The 20,177-nt window shown below is 50.8% G+C and overlaps 1 protein-coding gene across 2 annotated transcripts in view; it reads right to left on the bottom strand.

Moving 5' to 3' along the window:
- The window catches only part of POR (cytochrome p450 oxidoreductase), a 62,575-nt gene extending 61,078 nt beyond the window's left edge, over window positions 1–1,497 (bottom strand). The window contains exon 1 of one of the 2 annotated variants that reach the window (XM_075564880.1): window positions 1,342–1,497. The gene's annotated coding sequence lies outside the window, so the exon portion shown is untranslated. The other variant, XM_075564881.1, reaches the window with a different exon arrangement.
- Between the last annotated feature and the right edge of the window lie 18,680 nt (window positions 1,498–20,177).

Raw genomic sequence — 20,177 nt, 5'->3', positions numbered from 1 at the left:
ACAGTTCTCTGGGGTCCCCTGAGGGCCCTTTCTTTAGAGCCTCTGAACCTCAGCCCGTTGGGGTTGGTGCAGTGAGCTATATTGGGTTGCACTGCCTACCAGTGCTGAGGAAGAGGAAAGGGGGCCTCCAAGAAGTGGGGGCCAGCCCTCGTAATTAGAAGCACCATTCCCTAGCGTGGCCCAGGGCAGAAGAAAGACTGCAGCTTTGTAGGTCTGAGAGGAGGGAGCCACCCATCCACTGCCACAGCATGGATTCCGACTCATAGTGACCCTCTAGGGCAGAAGCCAGCTGCTCTGGAAGGTAGCCCAGACTAAATCATTACGGGTACAGAGGGCCATTTCTTTCCCAGTGGGAGCACCTGGTGGATCCGAACTGGTGACCCTGCGATTGGCAGGCCACCACACCAAGCCACCAAACTATAATACCAAATGCACTACCATCAAGTCAGCTCATAGCAACCCTATGGGGCAGGGTAGAATGGTGCCCGTGGGTTTCAGACACAAACTCTTTACTGGAGTAGAAAGTCCCATCGTTCTCTCTGGGAGTGGCTGGTGTTTTCGAACCGCTAACAGCTAGCAGCCTGAAGCATAACCACTAAGCCACGGGGGCTCCTCAGTGCTGTTCACCAATTTACCTCATTTTCAGCCTTGAGAGCAGAAAAACAAAATGCGAGGCCAAGTTCTCTTAAGTCTCAGTGGCTTCGAACCAAGTGCTCCTAAGGGTGCCCTGGCTGCCCAGTCGAGTGGCAACGAGGACTTCAGGGACGCTGCCTCCATCCCCCAAACACCCCCACCCCACCCCCGTACCCCAGGCACGGGCAACTCTGGCGGCCAGAGCGGCTGAGCTGAGCCTCCCTGATAGTGCTGGGTCCGAGCGCCTCCTACATGAGCTACCCCCGTGAGGAGCTCCCTCCTAGGGCCCATCGTACAAACGGGTAAACTGAGGCTCGGCGAGATTAAAATGGCCCGACCGGAGCGCGGTGGGCTAGGGACTGGTGCCCGAGCTCGCTGACGTCGTCCCGACTCCCGGCCTCAGGGCCTGCCGGACGCTCTCGGCTCGGCGTTGGGGACGACGACCCTCACACCAAACCCCGAGAAGCCCTCGGCCGGGGAAGCTCCCGCCCCCGCCCCCCTGAGGGTCGAGGAGAGGGAGCCGCAGTCTCGCCGCCAGCCTCGGGCCAGGCGCGCCCCAGCCCGTCTCCAGAGCCCGCCCCCAGCGCCGAGTCGCCAAGGGACCGAGGCGGACAAAAGGATCAGGGGCCCGGTCTCTTGGCGTCTCGGCGCCCCGAAGCCCAAGCGCCCCGACCTTGCCAACCGGAGCCCGCGATCGCCCCAACTCACCGCCGGCGGCTGGGGCTGCTCGCTTGGACACCCGAGTGCTCACAGGACGCAGGGCCGCACCACTGAGGCGCTACCACTGACGGCGCGGCCGCAGGGGCGCAGGCTCCGGCCGTCACGGGACGCGCGCTCAGATTCGCCGGCTTTCCCCCCTGCAAGTCCCTGCTCTTGGTACAGCCCTGGTGGCCACGCCCCCCGCGCGTCGGGCCAACCGCCGCGGGCCTCCGACTTTGCCGAGTCTTTCCGGAAGGAGCCGAAGGGCGGGCGGCGATGACCTCGCCAGATCTTGATCCTGCCCTGCCGCACCAGGGGCCCCCTGCACCACCCCCCCCCGCTCGTGGGCCCACGCAGCGCTGTGGCTCGCGGCCTCTTCTCCTGGACGGCCCGATTTCCTCACCCGAACATGGCGAGACGGCGGTCCCTACATGCAGACCCCGCCGCGGGGCTGGGATTGGAAGGCTGTCCTGGGTGGCGGGCGGTGGGGACCGGTCGGGACCAGGCCGGGCCGCTCTCTGGGCTGGGAGGCGGGAAGGGAGAACTGCGCTCAGGTTTGGAAAGCCAGAGGCCGCTTTCGTGGTGGGTAAAGGTCCCCACCTCTGGCCGCTAGGGCGGTGAGCTCTACGTGATTTATTCTGCCGGATGATGCGGCCAATCCTCTCCAGAACCGTGGGCAGTTGGCCCCTCTCGGAGCCTGTTTCACAGCTGAAAGCAAGACCGGAGGGGGTGGGGGGCGAGTCCCATAGAACGAGGGGATTACGCCCCAGCTGTAGGCGTCCCGAGGAGCCTGGTGGCGGAGCGGTGATGCATTGAACTGCGATCCCCAAGACCAGCAGGGTGAAACCAGCTGCTCCACGCGCATGCGCGCGCGAGGAAGCCCAGGGTTCCTACTGTGGTAGAGTAGTAAACAGTTACAGGCAGTTATACCCTGTCCTAGAGGGTCGCTGGGAGTCCAGGGTGGTGAGTGTTTACATTTCTTGGGTCCTGGATCCAGTCTGCTTGGTCTCACTGAAGCAGCCCCTCGACTGCAGTCCCACCCAGGGAGGGGGCCCTGAACAGTTAACGACCTCCCCACTCTGCCCATCCATAAAGCATCAGGGATGCAGGAAGCAGGTGGGCCCGTCTTTACCCTCCAGCCTGTCGCTGAATCCTTGAATCCCAGCGCCTAGACCTCGGCTTTCCTGCTGCCCTAGTTGAGGTCAGGGGAGTTCGCCTTTCACCTGGATGACCTCAGAGGCTTTCTGGTGGAGGGCCCAGCCATTTCCACTGTCTCCTGTGCTTGCTGCCCAGCGAAGGGTCCCTTCCTGGGGTACTGTCCTGATCACCATCCTGTCCCTTTCCTACTGCTTTTTTAAAAATCGTTTTATTAGGGGCTCATACAACTCTAATCACAATCCATACATACATCAATTGTGTAAAGCACATCTGTACATACCTTGCCCTCATCATTCGCAAAACATTTGTTCTCCACTTAAGCCCTTGGCATCAGCCTCTCATCTTTTCCCCTCCCTCCCCCTTCCCCCTCCTTCATGAGCCCTTGATAATTTATAAATTATTATTTTGTCATATCTTGCCCTGTCGGATGTCTCCCTTCACCCATTTTTCTGTTGTCTGTCCCCCAGGGAGGAGGTCACATATAGATCCTTGTAATTGGTTCCCTCTTTCCAACCCACTCTCCCTCTACCCTCCCAGTATCACCACTGGCACCCCTGGTCCTGAAGGTATCATCTGCCCTGGTTTCCCTGTGTTTCCAGTTCCTATCTGTACCACTGTACATCCTCTGGTCTAGCCAGACTTGCAAGGTAGAATTTGGATCATGATAGTGGGGGGAGGGAGGAAGCATTTAGGAACTAGAGGAAAGTTGTATTTTTCATTGATGCTACATCACACCTTGATTGGTTCGTCTATTCCCTTTCCTACTGGTTTTGTCCTTTGAGGAAAGCAACAACAGTGTTGGACGCATAACCTCACACCTTCCACGGATGTAAATTCTAGTGGATAAAAGATTTAAAGTGATTCAAAACACCAATTTTACATAAACGCCCAACATAGAAATCCTGGAAGATGCTGAGGGGCAGCTCGCACTGGTAGCATATGAGATACCTTTCTGAGTGTGACGCAGGCATGAGATCCAGGAATGAAAAGATGGATGGAAACCCTCCCCCCCCCCCCCGCCCGGAAAAAGCAGCATTGGCAATGTGACAAAAACGTGGGGAGCACAGTCAAAAGACAATGAGAAACGAGAAAAGTTTTGCAACTTATCACAGGCAAACACCCAATTTCCCTAGTAGATGAAGAACCCAAACCAACCAACCAACAAAACCTTCACTGCTATCTGATCGATCCTGACTCATAGGGACCCCGTAGGACAGGGTAGGGCTAGCGAAACTTTGAGGACACACTTGGAGAGGTGGGGAAACTGGCACTGGGCCTTACTGTTGCTATCTCCAAACATAATGCCATCCAGCCCCTGCCACCCCCCAAGAGAAGGTACATGACACTCAGCTGCAGATGCTCAACCATCTCTGTGATCAATTGCTAAGAGGAAAACCCCAGGGATATCGAATGTTAGCCTTTGTGTTTCAAGAATAATTGAGGAGAGGACTGCACAATGTATATATGTGTATGTGCCTAGAATCTCTGTGGAAAGGGGGGGAGCGGTGACTCTGGCTGTCTCTTGGTACTGTGTGGACTTGATTGCCACCCTTTCTACGCTGATTACACAAATACTTATACCCCAACCAGAGCTCTGGTGGCCTCGTGGTTACACACTGGGGCTGCTCGCCACAGTGTCAGGAGTTTATAACCACCAGCCGCTCCACAGGAGAAAGACAAGACTTTCTACTCCTGTAAAGAGTTCAATACAGGCGCAGAACCCCACAGGGGCAATTCTACCCTATTCTAAAGTGTTGCTGAGTCGGAATCGATTCGAGCCTGATGAAGGTGGGGCTGTGGGTTGGGCAGTTCAAATCACCGGCCACCTTGTAGAATGATTGAGGCTGTCTGCTCCCATAAAGATGAACATATCGGAAACCCTGTAGGGGTCGCTATGCGTCCGAACTGGCTCGCTGGCAGGGAGTATGATAGCTCACACCGAGGTCTACCTCCCCTGCCTTTACTATTCCAACACAATTGGTTCTAGCCTACCTTTGCTTCCTGGGTTGATAACCTTTATAAGTGGAGTCCCAGCCTTGACCTTTAGCTTTTGTCCTATCAACTGGAGGCCAATCCCTCGAGGTTGGGGGGCTCAGGCTCTCAGCATCCTGGTCCTTCCATCTCTTCTCCCCACCACCAGTCTATTGCCCGACCCTCTCTGCTGTTTCTGTTCTTAATCGGGATGACATTGACACTTCACGTGTTTTCCTTGTGTTGTCTTGTGTTGACAGGGGCCTACTCATGGGATCAACAAGCAGTGTTGACATAGTTGTGACACTGTACACAATGTCCAGGGCAGATGGGGCAGAGCTGGCAATCTCTCTGATGCCAACGATCTTCCTGTCCACCTGTCCTTGAAACAAAACAACAAAACTGCCAGTGAACCTTGGTGGTATACTGGGTGTGCCTGTTGGCCTGCTAACCACAAGATCAGCAGTTCAAAACCACTAGCAGCTCTGTGAAAGAAAGATGAGGCTTTCGACTCCAGCAAAGAGTCACAATCTTGGAAATGCACGGGAACAAGTTCCACTCTGTGCAAGAGGGCCTCTGCCATATCTTTTTGCTGCAGTATCAAGTTGCCTGTTTTGTTTTCTTGGCACTATTTTCAAAAAGCAGATCCTTAACTTCTCCAAGGACCTGGGCTATCGTGTCCTGGCAGAGCTCTTAGACAAAGCCTCTGTCCACTTCAGACTCACTGCTGTCAAGGACAGAGACTAAGTGCGCATCTGTGTTTTAGTTCTTGTAACCTTCGACTCAGAGCCTGGAATGCTAAGGCATTCAACACCAGGCCCCAGCTTATCTTTTCACTTTGTTTTTCAAAAAAAGTTTTTGTTGTTATTATCTTTTCACTTTGATGGTCTTAAGTCTCCTCCCGAAGCTGTATCTTGGACGCAGATGTATCCTTGTCTGGGATGGACCCTTTCAGGCCTCAGAGCCACTGGGAACAATATCCTTCTCCACGTTGACATCCAATCAATGTTCTCACCTCCAGGAAGCCCACCTAACAGCTCTACTGTCATTAAGGCCTCTGCAGTACAATCGAGCCCCCTAAACCCCAAAGATGTCCTCTCTTCTTCCATCGTGTCTCCAGGGTACCCCCCTGGTCCAGAGCCCCTCCAATCCAGGTCTCCTTGCTTCCCCTTCCGAAGTCTTGGCAAACGCCGGCAGCTGGAGGTGTTTACTGGGTGAAACTACAGAAGCTTCAGAAAGAGGGAACAAGAGTTAAGGAGCAAGGCTCATCAGGCGAGGGAGCGCTGGCCAGCGCCGGTCATTTCAGTACAAAGACTAGGTGGCATGTCCTGGGCCCTGATGGCGTGGGCCGTTGGGGCCACTCCACTGAGCAGAATGGATGACGAGGTGCTTCCAGGTGTAGGCGAAGGCATGGCTACATCAGGGCCTCCTCGGGAGTAGCGGACCCTCTCAGGAAGCCAGGGAGGGCCACCAGGACAGAGAGCTGTTCCCTGTTCCTGGCAGTACTATCCACAAAGGGGATAGGAACAGCCCGAGGGCTTGGGGTGCTCACAGCCGCTCAGGGAGTGAGCCATCAGAAGCAGACCAGAAAGCAAAGCTGTTCCTCCCAGGAAAACTCTAGGAAGTGGCCTCCCACAGGCCCATGCTTTCTTTGTTTCAGTTGCTATTGACTGTCACAACCCCTCTGCGTCTTCTTTTTTATATTTTTATCCCACCCCCCACCCTGGCATCTTTCTGTGTGCTGCTCTCCAAGCAAATATTCGCTGAACACTTCCTGTATGCTTTTGCTTGCTATATAGGATGGAAGGGAGGAACAGGATGCTATCCATCGAGGACCAACTAGATCTCAAAACCAAATACCCAAATGCACTGCCATCGAGTACATGCCAACTCAGAGTGACCCTGTAGGGCAGGGTAGAACTGCCCCTATGGGTTTCCAAGACTGTAACTTTATGGGACTTGAAAGCCCCGTCTTTCTCCCACGGAGCTGCTGGTGGCTTTGAACCGCCCACCTCGCGGTTAGTGGTTCAATACATAACCATGACGCCACCAGGGTGCCCAGATCTCAAGCACAGTGCAATTCATTCTGCTTCTGCAGATCTTTCAAAGGGAGGCACGGAGAAATGAAGGAATGTGTTCCAAGGCTCTCCAACCGGCCAGTGGCAAGTCAAGACTTGAACCCAACTCTCAGTGACGTACCCCCAGAGGAGCTGTTCTTTCTAGACAACTAGGGGGACCCCTCATATTGGAATAAGAGGTTGAGGCAACCAGTCTCAGGGTTCCCAGCTAGAATGCTGGGGTTGGGTGTCAAGTCTGTAAACTGGTCCCCATGAAACTCACGACCACCAAGTCAAATCCAACTTATGGTGACCCTATGGGGACCAAGCAGAACTGCCCCAGTGGGTTTTTCAGGCTGTAGATCTTTACGGAGTAGAAAGCCTCATCTTTCTCCCACAGAGCAACTGGCGGTTTCAAACTACTGACCTTACAGTTAGCAGCCCAAATGGGTAAATCCACCCTGCCGCCAAGGCTCCTTGGTCCCTATCAAGTGCTCAGTAAATGCTTGCCAAACATGGCCAACCCTACCCATCCCACTCTACCCCAGTTACTGGGTGTAGGTCCCCCTGGGGTTCTTCCTCAGCCCAGGGGAGTCTCTGAGAGACTGTTACTTGAGAGTAGGCCTGTTCTCCACCCTCCCACCCAGTCGTCATCTTCATCATCATCATTGTCATCATGGTGAGGGGCCATTGAGTCGGTTCCAACCACAGAAGGAAACACCGCCAGGTCCTGCGGCATTGCCACCACTGCGCGATGTCGGAGCCCCTTCGTGCAGCGACTGTGGCAATCCACCTTGTCCCGGGTCTTCCCCTTCGACTTTCCCAAGCACGGTGTCCTTTTCTGGGGACTGGTCTCTCCTGACCACATGTCCAAAGTACCTGTCTCAGTCGGTTGGCTGTACTGTGGTGGTTTGTGTGTGGCTGTGCCGCTGAAAGCTATGTCACTGGTATTTCAAATCCCAACAGGATCACCAACGGGGACGGGCTTCAGCAGAACTTCCAGACAAACGACTAACAACGAAGGAGGAATGGGACCCTGACCTGGAGAAGGCCTTTATTCCTGCCTGCTTGAGGCCTTTCTGTCTGAGCCTTCTGCTCCTCCACAGGCCTGGCACGGCAGCTGCAAGAATCCCCAAGGTTGGGCTGCCCTGAGCAGGAACTCATTCATAAGGAATAGAAAGTTCCAGATCAGCTGGCTCGAAGAAAAGTCAGCCTGGTCAATGCACATCACGCCCTCTTCCCTTCCACGTTTCAACAACTCTCCATGAGACTCCAGCTCTGGCCAGGTGCCTGAAATGCCCCTGCCAGCACTCTGGTGCGCTTAAGCCAAGCCTTGCCCTGCACGTTTCTCTGGGGACGTTGCCCTGTGCCTGCTGTTAGTTAGACTTTCTGAAACTGCACGGTTGGGACAACCTTGCCGCTTCCAAGGCCAGGGATGGGGCTGTAACCAACTTCCAGAAGTGCAGACTCTTTCCTGGAGGTGAAGGGAAAACATCCAGCAACCAGGTGTGTGGCCTTGGGCAAGTCTCATTGTTTGTTAGCCTGAGTGCAGGTGGCTGGCGTGCTAACTCACTGAATTGCTGAACTTGAGGTCAGCAATTCGAATCCACCTGCCTTTCTACTCTGCTACTCCCATACAGTTACAGTCTCAGAAACCCACAGGGGTAGCTCTACCCTGTCCTATAAGGTCATTATCAGCAACATAGAGGTCGACTTCCTGCTCCTAGCCTTTTCTGAGGGGGCCTTCCGAGGCCCGTGGTGGTGGTTGCTGGACAGAGTGTTAGGCAGGTGAGGCCCAGGTGAGGTCTGATTATCGAAGAGAAGGGAGGGGTCTGAGGCATCACCTCCCTGGTCTCTAGCCTGCTGGCCAAACCTGTGTCTCACCTGGTAGGGCCCTAGACTTTCTGCAATGAGCTCTTGTTCTCGCCCCCACTTTACAGATGAGGAAGCCGAGGCCAGGAAGTGGAAGAGCCATCTCTGATTCTCTCTACAGCTTGCTCTTTCTCACCAGCGTGATGTTTCTCTGCCCCACAGTCTTGTCAAGAGGGCCCCTGACTTCCTGCGGTCAGGACCAATGGGCCGAGTCCTTGCTCAAACCCTTCTAGCTTTAACTCACTGGACCCATCAGGAGCAGGGGGGCGGGGGGCCGTGGGGAGGTCCTTCAAAAGCAACAGCAGAAGTGGGTGTGGTCCTGTTGGCTGCAAGGTGGGCCAGCTGGCCAGGTAGGAGGTCATGGTGGATCACAGGAGGAACTGGAGAAATGGCAAGGACCATTGGAGACCTAGTTCCCAAAGTCCCCAGGGCTTCCAGAGAGAGGACAGGAATGTCCAAGGCCAGCATGCAGACCCTCTGTGTGAACATCACCCACCCAAAACTTAACATTGATGCCGACTCACTGCGACCCCAGAGGACAGGGTCGAGCTGCCCTTGTAGGTATTCCCCAGACTGTCACGGTCATTCTTAGGGGGCAATGTTTTTACTCCTCGTCTTTCTCCTGAGGAGTGGGCTGCTGGTTTCCAACTGCGGACCTTGAACATTGCAGCCCAAAGCATAACCATTTGCCACCAGGCTCCTAGCCCCACCGCGGAGCTTCTGAAACGGCCACTTCCCAGGGCACTCCTGGCCCAGCCACAGGCACTGGGTCTCCGGTGGCCCTGGAGAAGATCAAGGACCAAATTCCACTTCAACTGTTAACCGGCACGGCGTTAGTAATGAGGGCAAGGCCGAAACGAGAATCCTGAATCAGGTTCAGCGGTTCTCAACCTGTGGGTCCCGACCCCTTGGGGGGGTTGTCAAACGACCCTTTCACAGGGGTCGCGTCATTCATCACAGTAGCAAAATGACAGTGATGAAGTAGCAACGAAATAATTTTATGGTTGGGGGGTCACCACCACATGAGGAACTGTATGAAAGGGTTGAGGCCTTTTGGGAAGGTTGAGGACCACTGATGTAAAGGGAATGTCGCAACAGCTAAATCCATGTGATCTAAGCTCTTAAAAGAGTTTCATTCACCCTCCCATTTGAGCACTCCCTGCCTGCCTCAGTGCGTTATCTCGGCCAGAATTGGAGGTGGGAGGATGGGGCACCTACCCTCAGGGCCAAACCAGAGCTGATCAAGAGGAGGGTCTCCAGATTGCCCTCCGTGTCTCCCTGGCCCTCGGTCCTCTTAACTATACCCTCAACCCCATCATTTCTAAGCAGCAGCCCCTGGTACAAAGGGACAGATGGGGCTATCTGGTGACGGCAGACTAGGTTCCCAAACCTGCAACAGGAGGCACCACCAGCTGGGTGACCTTGGAAGGGTCTAATGGTGTGTGGGATGTGTGTGTGTGTGTGTGTGTGTGTGTGTGTGTGTGTGTGTGTGTGTAGGTATGGATGAAATGAGTGACCCTGTGCGGAATGACCTAATCTCTAATGGCTCTCAGGAATGTGGATCTTCCCCTTCTTCCCCTCCTCCCTCCAGATCCACCCACTTCTTGCCTTTGTTCTTTCTCCCTGTTATACAACTAAAGTTTTCACTTGCTGTACTTGGGATCAGCAGAGCCCTCCGACACATCTGTTGGTGGAGATGGGAGGGGCACTGGCCAAGTGGAGGCCACACCCTCCTCCCTACAAGGTCTCATTGGCATGCTTGCTGGTCTCAGACCTTTGCTCTCTGTCTTCCATAATGGCAGAGAGCCCACAATGCCCTTCCCCGAATCCCTGACTGCCAGCAGGTGCCATGGTGACCAGAACATGCTGCTAACTGTTGGAAAAGAGCCCTAGACCAACACAGGAGCCTTCTGGGTTTTCCACCCTCCTTGGTTTAGAGAGGTCTCACCAAGAGCACCTCCTCTGTGCCTGGTCCCTTAGACACGGGCAGGAGTGGATCAGAACTGGTCCCTGGTTTTGAGGGCCAGGGCTACTCCCATCAGCCCAGCTCCAGGTCTAGATCAGTCATTCGCTAAGTATGGGCTCAGAACCAGCAGCATCCGCAGCATTTGGGGATTAGTTAGAAAATGCCAACTATCAAGGCCCACCCACAAGCCCAGTGAATCTAAGGCTCTGGGGGAGGGGCCCAGAAACCTGGATTTGAGCACGCCCTCCAAGGGATGTGGGTGCAGACTAAAGTTTGAGGATCATGTGTTGTTTCTTATGAAACACAGCCGGGTCCTGGGCCAGCCTTACAGCCATTGCTATATTTGAGCCCCTGCTGTCGTCACCGAGCCAATCCATCTCATCCAGGGGCTTCCTCTCTTTCCCTATCCTGTTACTTCACTGGGCATGATTGGACCAATCTCTCCTGACAAGATGCCCAAAGGACCAAAGAGCTCATTAAAGCCTCACACCATCCTCAAAGCTGGGCACTGTTGTTCCCATTTTATGGAAGAGGAAACTGAGGCTCAGAAAGATCGAAAGAATCCTTGACCCCTGCGCTGGTGTGCAGGCTAGCCGATAGTTCTCACGGAGGTGGGCTCTCAAGGACCTCTAGGTGTAATGAGAAGACAAGCAAATATGATTGGTCTTGGGTCACAGCTGGGGAAGCCCAGGTCTCATGCCCTGCAGCCAGCAGAGTCCAAGAGCAGGCTGGCACCATGATAGCCCCCCCACCAGCTCATCCTGCACCTCAGCACAGTGCCACAGCACCTTTGAGCCCCCCAACAGCCCCCAGCAGAGTTGGGAGTCGAGTCAGGGAGCGCCTCCCTGGTGACAGCCATGTACCCAGATTGGGGCGGCCATCCTAGGCTTCCAAGCCCCTGTCCTCCCAGATTCGTTGCTCTATTCACTTTATCTACAGGATGAAAGGGTGACCTCTTTCAGGGCTCTTCCCTGGAGATTCACGGGGTCCTAGCCCTACACACCAGGGAGCTGAGCCCCTCTCTCCACATTTGGAATCACCACCAGCAACGGATGGCTTCCGGCCTCTTTTTGCACGCCGCCCCCCCCCCCCCCCCAAACTCAGCATGCACTATCCTTTCAAACAATTTATGCAAGACAGCTCAGGCAGTTGGAACGTTTCCCTTTGAGTGTGAGCTGAAATACATCCCTTTCCCAAGATGAATGAGTCGCATCCCCCTCCCCCAGAGATTATAGGATTATGCTAAAGCCTGATATGAAGTAAGAAGATCTGTGCTATCCATTTCTCCTGAATCGACCCACTCCACTCCCCTTTCCAGATAAACTAGAACAGACTGACCCATTTCCTCCAGTCCAGCAGGAGCGACACACAGCGGAGGGGAGGAACCAGGTGCTGTAGAGTCAGCGCTCACTCATGGAGACTAGGGGTGTGGCAAACTAGAACTGGGCTTCGTATCCAGTGGCTGTTTTCCAAAAGTAGACCTCCAGGTCTTGCTTCTGAGGTGCTTTCTGCTTAGCTAGGTGAGCCTCTACCAGTCCCATCAGCAGCTGAACCCTTCACCGTTGGCATCGCCTGGGGACACCACAAAGAAGAATTTTAATGTGACAAACACACCGACCCAGAAGGCATTCTACTTTGTTGAATGAAGACAGGGGCGCCTAGTTTGTAGGCAACAGAAATGTTCAACTCACGCAAGATTTTCGGTTACAGTAGGTCAAGCAAGGGTGAACCAAGAGAGGGAAGGCCATTGGATCCGAAGAAATGCAGAAACTCTGGCCAACGTCAGAAAGGGTTGGGAGAAGACCATAGACTGACCGTTGGTGCAAGAGCTCCAGCCGTTGGGCTCCGCATGGTTGTGGTTCCGCATTTTCAGTGTTAAGTGACCCGCCTGGCCTCAGCAAGCTTTCAGCACTATCGGTGCCAAGTCCATGTCCCCTGACTCAAGAGCAAAGCTAAGGAAGAGAATTTTGTGGAAGGACTTGTGACCGGAGACATGTTGGGACTTACCAATACAGAGAGCAGGATCCAATCCAAACATTGGCTTCGGGTGGGGGAGTGAGGGTGGGGGAGAGGAGTTGATACCAAGGACTCAAGTGGAGAGAAAATGTATTGGAAATGATGATGGCAACAGATGTACAAGTGTGCTTGATACAATGGATGCATGGATTGTTATGAGTGGTAAGAGCCCCCCCCAATAAAATGATTTATTAATTTTTTTAAAAGGGCTTCTTGGTGTATCTGCTGCTAGTTAAATAAAGACATAGAGGTCCGCTCAGATGGTTGGGGCCTCTGTGTTTTGGGGACTCCAAAAGGGGGAACCTGGATCGATTTTGTCAAAGGACATGACACAATCATGGAGGTGTTTAAAGAAGTAACTTTAAGTGGGTGAAGGGAGATGTTGGACTCTGTAAGATATGATATATTAATAATTTATAAGTTATCAAGGGTCCTGGAGGGAGGAGGGAGCGGGGAGGGAGGGGGGAAATGAGCTGATGCCAGGGACTTAGGTGGAGAGCAAATGTTTTGAGAATGATGAGGGCAACGAATGTACAAATGTCCTTTACACAATTGATGTATGTATGGATTGTGATAAGAGTTGTATGAGCCCCAATAAAAAGATTTTAAAAAACTATTCTAAAAGTATAGGAAGAGTTTGTAGACATTTGAAACAATGGGAAAAAATGGAAACAATAAAAAATAATCCATCTTGGGAAAAAAAACCAAAAAATAAATACAGAAGCAACTTTATAAAAATGAAAGCAAGGTACATTGGTGATAAAAAGACCAGAGAAGCTGGGCCAATAAAAAATCTCCCCCTCATAACAGCGCACCTGCTCACTCTCTGTGGGTAGCAAGAACTGTCCTATAATCGTTTAATTAATGATTGAGGAAATCTGATCCGGTAAGCCCTTAAGCCCTGATTTTGCCTACGCCATTTCTTTTTTGCTCCCCAGGCTCCAAGAATGTTTCAAAAGAACAGAATTTGAGGTTTTCAGAGCTGTCGGCACTGCTGTTTCCACATGGTATAAATAGAAGAGTGGGCAGTTCTTCAGGGATAGACCAGAGAGCTGGAAACGTCATCTTCAAAAGTATATCTCCAGACCTCGATGGAGGTTACATCAAGAAACAATAGCTTCAAAAAGAAAAAAATATATTTTCTTTCTACTTGAACCCTTAGTATCAGCTCCCCTTTTTCCCCCACCCTCCCCGACCCAAAGCCAATGTTTCAATTGGATCTTGCTCTCTGGATTGTACTGGTAAGTCCCAATGTGTCTCTGATCACAAGTCTTTCCAAACTGATAGCTTCAAATTCTGGCTTTGCGTGTGTGTCACAAGGTTTCTATGGTTTCTATGATTTTACACTCCCACCCGTCTATCATTTCATCATACCGCAGTGGTGCACACGTTGCTGTGATGGTAGAAGCTGTGTCACCAACATTTCAGATACCAGGTTTCAGCAGAGCTTACAGACTCAAAACCAACTGGGAAGAAGGAACAGGCCTCCTGAGGACCAGCCACTGCAAACCTCAGGCACGGCAACGGAGCATGGCAGAAGATGAGTCAAAATACGACTGGCGAAGAGCTGCATCCTCAAAGTAGACCTGAACTCAGTGACATGGATGGACCTGAACTCAGTGACATGAATGAAGCAAAGCTTTCAGGGCCTTCACTTGTGAATGGACCATGACTCAAAATCAGAAAAAACAACTGCAACCATCAGGATGTACAAAGAACGCATCTAGGAAAATTGTTGTTGTTGTTGTTGTTAGGTGCTGTTAAGTCAGTCCCAACTCCTAACAACCCCACCTGCAACAGACAGAAACACTGCCTGGTGCAGCACCACCTTCACCATTGTACCTAAGTCTGAGCCCAACGTGTCAGTCACTGTGTCAGTCCGTCTTGTCAAGGACCTTCCTCCATGATGCTGCCCTTCTACTTTACCAAGCACGATGTCCTTCTCCTAGGACTGGTGTCTCCTGACAACATGCCCAAAGTACGTGAGACCAAGTCTCGCCATCCTTGCCTCTAAGAATCATTGGATCGACAAAAAGAAATTAATATCTAAAGTTCCATATCTGGCATTAGACAGCTGAGAGGGACCTCCTACTGTGCCAGGAATGACAAATGAAAAGGGAATGGTGCAGCCTTTATCAGCAAAGAGAACATTTCAAGATCTCTACAATAAGATGGTAGCTACATGCTCACCAGGAAGTCCGATGAATACAACTTTTATTCATGCACTAACTATAACAGCCATGAAGAAATTGAAGAACGCTGCCAATTTCTTTGAGGTGAAATTTAACAAACACGCAATCAAGATGCATCGATCATTAATTTCTGGCAACTGGAATCGGTAACTTGGAAACCAAGAGAAGTGAACAGTAGTTGGGGGAGACAGCCTTGCTCACAGGAACAAAGCTGGAGAGCTCACCAGAGGATTTTACAAGTCTTCTTCATTGAAAATATGTTTTTTAAAACGAGATAAACAACCATTCCACACATGGACCTCATCAGATGGAATAGGCCAGAATCAAATCGACTACATCTGTGGGAAGAGAGGTCCAGTACCATCAGCCCAAACAGGGTGAAGGCTAACTGCAAAGCAGGCCAGCCATTGCTCAAATATAAGTTCGGGGTGAAACTGAAGAAGATAAAAATAAGCCAAATTATGAGCTTCAGAATCTCCACATGATTTTAGAGACTATTTTTCGAACAGATTTGATGGGAGGAACACTAATGACTGAAGACCAGATAGGTTGTGAAATGGCATCAGGAACCTCATACACGAAGAAAGCAAAAGGCCTTTAAAGAGACGTGGAAGAAGCACCCCAGCCTGTGTGATCACGAGGTGCCGAAGGGATCAGTTATCAGGCATCAAAGAACAAAAATTCATATTATTGTGTGCTCACCTCCCCAGTACAGATCGCTGAAGACAAATGGGTGCATAAGCAAATGTGGTGAAGAAAGCTGATGGTGCCCGGCTATCAAAAGATATGGCATCTGGGGTCTTAAAGGCTTGAAAATAAACAGGTAGCTATCTAGCTCAGAAGCAATGAAGCCCACATGGAAGAAGCACACCAGCCTCTGTGATCATGAGGTGTAGAAGGGATCAGGTATCAGGCATCAAAGAACAAAAAAAATCATATCGTTGTGAATGAGGGGGAGTGTGGAGTGAGGACCCAAAGCCCATCTGTAGGCAACTGGACATCCCCTTACAGAAGGGTCACAGGGAGGAGATAAGCCAGTCAGGGTACAGTGTAGCAACGATGAAACATACAACTTTCCTCTAGTGCCTAAATGCTTCCTCCCCCCCGACTATCATGAGCCTAATTCTACCTTAAAAATCTAGCTAGACCGGAGGATGTACACTGGTACAGATAGGAACTGGAAACATGGGGAATCCAGGGCAGATGATCCCTTCAGGACCGGTGGTGAAAGTGGGGATACCGGGAGGGTTGAGGGAGGGTAGGGTAGAGAGGGGGCACCCATTACAGGGATCTACATATAACCTTATAAATAGTGGCTACTCTCAATATTGGTCCTGAGAGGCTCAACTGTCCTGTGCACATGCTCTGGCCTAGCCGGATTTGTAAGGTAGAACTGGGGTCATGAGAGTGGGGGGGGGGACATTAAAGAACTAGAGGAAAGTTGTACGTTTTGTTGGTGCTACACTGCACAAGGGGAAAGTGGGGGGAGGAAGGGAGAAACGATCACAATGATCTACTCTGACCCCCTCCCAGGGAGATGGACAACAGAGAGGTGGTGGAGGGAGACATTGGTCAGTGTGGGACCTGAGGGAATAGTAATAATTCATAAATGACCAAGGGTTTGTGGGGGAGGGAGGGGAACAAATGAGGCACTGATGCCAAGGGCTCAAGTAGAGGGAAATGTTTTGAAAGTGATGACAGCCACAGATGTGCCCATGTGCTTGACACAATGGATGGAAGTGTGGATTGTGATGGGAATTGTACGAGCCCCCAATAAAAGGATTTATTTTTTTTAAAAACCAAAAAAACAACTTGTAAGAGTAAATTTTGGGGCCTCAGAACCAACGATTTGATTTTCCATGATTTCTTATGGTTCTTGAACTTTTCGGGGTTCGAACACGAATTTGGAACGAATTGGGTTCAACCACCGAGGTAGCACTGAGTTAACTGTTGTGAAAGGAAGGCAATAGATAGTAAGAAGAGGTCAGTAAGAAATGATGAAGGTCAAGGAAGACCCTGGCAGGAGCCCAGAGGTAGAGACTAATAGACACCCAATCTGTAATCTCCATAATCTACAAGTGGATACCCCGACATGCCAACTGAACAGAGGGAGGAAGTCAAGGGGGACAACACTCACAGACACAGACAGATGTGACAGAGGCTATTTCTACACATGGATTTGCATAGGCTGAAAATAGAGCCGCAAACAGAGTGCAGCAGGCAGGGCCTGGGGAGGAACCTTCTGGGTCTTAACCAAATGCCTGGATGGCTTGATGGACTGAGTCTCTGGGTCTAGGATCTGAGAACCTCAGCGACAAAGGAACACGTTCTACAGCCTACTGTGGTGAGTAGCGACGGGTGTTTTAAAAGCCTGGGCGTGGCTAAATGGCAACTATTGTTTTCTCCATATCCAGAGCTAGGAAACACATCTAACCTAAGACACTTGGAAATGATCGGCCCAAATGGCTAAGGGGCCCGCCCTCCTACCCTCAGCCGCCATGACCTGAAGAACTAGCGTGCGGCTCCCACTGCCAGTCACGCTACGAGGACGCACACTGAAAGGTCCTGGAGGGCAGGGAGGAAGATGAGGAACTAAACTCAAAACAATAATAATAATTAGGCCAGGTCCACAGGTCAGCTGGAGACTGATGGAACCCCACCCACACCACGCCCCCAGACTATGCACTTGAATCACCTTCCAAGGCCAGCAGTGAGCTCCCCTCACCGCTTGGCTTTTAGCTAAACAGTGGACAGGTCTACAAGGTGAACAAGAACACCAAGGAGGGACTCCTTCCTGAGGACAGTCAACTACTGGGGTGGGGGTTGGGGTGGGGGGAGGTGTCAAAGGGGTGGCCTATGCACAGGGTCAAAGTTCAGGAGGCAGGAAGGGAGAGGCCAGAAGGACAAATGGAAACAGGGAACCCCAGGAGCCCTTACATCCTGGTGATGGCCATCAACGGGACCACAGGACATGCGTAGCATGCTACTTACGAGGTAGCAATAAACATAGAAACAAACAAGAGTTTAGCTTGCTAAGCCCCTCAGGAAAGCTTTCTTTTGTCCCAAACCCGCTGTCATTGGAAGCAGAAGAAGCACCCCTTCCAGATGTCCTCAGTGTCTGGGGGAGTTGCTGGTCCTTCTTCACATCGGCCCTGTGGATCCTAGCTTCGAGCAACCTGGAGTCCTGCAGCTTTGTCCGTCTTTCACGCAAGATTTTTCACACATCAGAGAGGCATTGGAGGAGTAGAAACCCGAACTAACATTAACCTAGAGGCCTATGAAAGCTACGGCAATGAAAAGATCCCTTAGCAAGGGGAGGGGAGAAAAATTAAAAATGAGGAGCTGATACCAAGGGCTCACATAGAAGGAAAATGTTTCGAAAAAGATGACAACATATGTACAGATGTGTTTGACACGATGATCAATATATGAATGGATTGTGATAAGAGCTGTATGAGCCCCAATAAAATAAAATTAATATATTAAAAATATTGGGGGTGGGGCTGAAAGGGGGAACCGATTATAGGGATCTACATATAACCTCCTCCCTGGGGGCACGGACAAAGAAAAGTGGGTGAAGGGAGATGTCAGACAGTGTAAGATATGACAAAATAATAATTTATAAATTATCAAGGGTTCATGAGGGATTGGGGAGCGGGAAGGGAGGGGAGAAAATAAGGAGCTGATTCCATCGGCTCAAGTGGCGAGCAAATGTTTTGAGAATGATGAGGGCAACCAATGTACAAATGTGCTTGACACAATGGATGGATGGATGGATTTTGATAAGAGCTGTATGAGCCCCCAATTAAATGATTAAAACAAAACAAATTTGTAAAAAAAAATCCCTTAGAATCCCTCAGAAAGGGATCTTATTGTTCCCTTTTAAGTTCTAACTAGCCTTTGTGCTTCAAAGCTAGAAGGACTCAGCCCTTGAGCTCATTTGTCAAGGTCGAGGACAGCTAACGTACCTATTTGAACTTGCCAGCCTTCCTCTAGTGAAAAGTCAGCTTCAGTCGGTGCCCCAGGGATGAGCGGCAGCAGAAGGGAGCGCCTATGCCAGCTGCCGAAATCTGCGGATGCTGGTGATTATTAACTGATAGCACTGGAATAATCTTAACATTTTTTTTCCTCACTTGTAACTTTTTATCATCAAAGCCCCACCATCTGGCCTCCTCAAGTCAAGGACTGCATTGGTTACAGTTGCCTCTCTTATCTTGCTCACCTGGGCTCAGCGCTTCTTGCGTTCACTCCACAGAGAAAGTGTGGGATACTCACTAATTGCTTTAAGTAACCTCTCCCTTCTGATGTGTGGCATACATTTCCTCTTTAGGTCTGTTCAAGGCACAGCGGGGGATGAAGAAAGTGCTTTTTATCAAGGGAGCTCGTTGAATTGCCTACCCGAGTAATTTAACAGAACGTTGAGTATCTCTATGTGTTCTCCAATCCATACCAGCGCTCTCACCCTGGCAGTTTCAGATGACCTAATTTTCTTTCATTTTTAAAAATAATCATTTTATTGGGGGCTCGTACAATTCTTATCACAATCCACATATCCATCCATTGTGTCAAGCACATATGTACATTTGTTGCCATCATCATTCTAAAAACTTTTTCTTTCTACTTGAACCCTTGATTTCAGCTCATTTTCCCCTCCCTCCCCACTTCCCCGCCCCTCTCATGAACCCTTGATAATTTATAAATTTTTATTTTGTCATATCTTATACTGTCTGACGTCTCCCTTCACCCACTTTACTGTTGTCCATCCCCCAGGGAGGAGGTTCTATGTAGATCCTTGTATAGATGACCTAATTTTGCCATCGATATAGGAAAAAACAAACAAATATTTAAAGGAGCCATTTGGTTTAAACCATGGCCACACCCAGAATTATTCACCTGTTCATCAGCTCCCTGTTGCAACCTTGCTCACTAGACTGTTCTGTCTTGTGGGCACCAGGCCAAGTGTTTACTAGTGATGCTTAATCTGCCCATTTGGTTGATGACAGCAGTGTGAGAATGAATTCAAATCTTCCGCTGTGCGCTGATTCATGGCGCCCCTAAGTGTTGGCTACTTACCCATTTGTACTGATTCACTAGCTGCTATCCTACTTGAAAGAGGGGATCAGTCCTTGCCGATCCCAATATTTTAATTGGAAACAGCATAGTGTGTGCCCCATCGGGATATGGCTTCTCCTATGGTGGAGCGGCTTGTTTGAACAATAAGTCCAATGATACCCTGTAAACCTGGACTTTACCATGTTTAGCTAATAAAGTTGTCCAAGCACCAGCTAATGACTTAGATGGTCCTTCTTCTATGCGACGATAATTTAGTTGGAGATCGGTCCTTTAGAATAGTCCACCTGCGATCTACCTGACATCTACCTACCATCTAGCTGCCACCCACCTGCCACCGTGATACACATTGCTGGCGGTGCAGCTGATGGGATGGTTACCTAACAGAGATCTATGGAATCCTTAGCAACATTTTGTTAGAAAGCAAAAGGGTCTTAGATTTTCTTTTAGCTCCTCAAATCAGGGATGGGGTTGTCCCCAGTTTTTCTTGAAGTGCACGGCTAAATACCTCTAGAGCAGTGGTTCTCAACCTTCCTCCTGCCG

Source organism: Tenrec ecaudatus, chromosome 12 (genome assembly GCF_050624435.1).
Source record: "Tenrec ecaudatus isolate mTenEca1 chromosome 12, mTenEca1.hap1, whole genome shotgun sequence".
NCBI classification, from domain to species: domain Eukaryota; kingdom Metazoa; phylum Chordata; class Mammalia; order Afrosoricida; family Tenrecidae; genus Tenrec; species Tenrec ecaudatus.
This window is presented reverse-complemented; position numbering and strand designations above follow the sequence as displayed.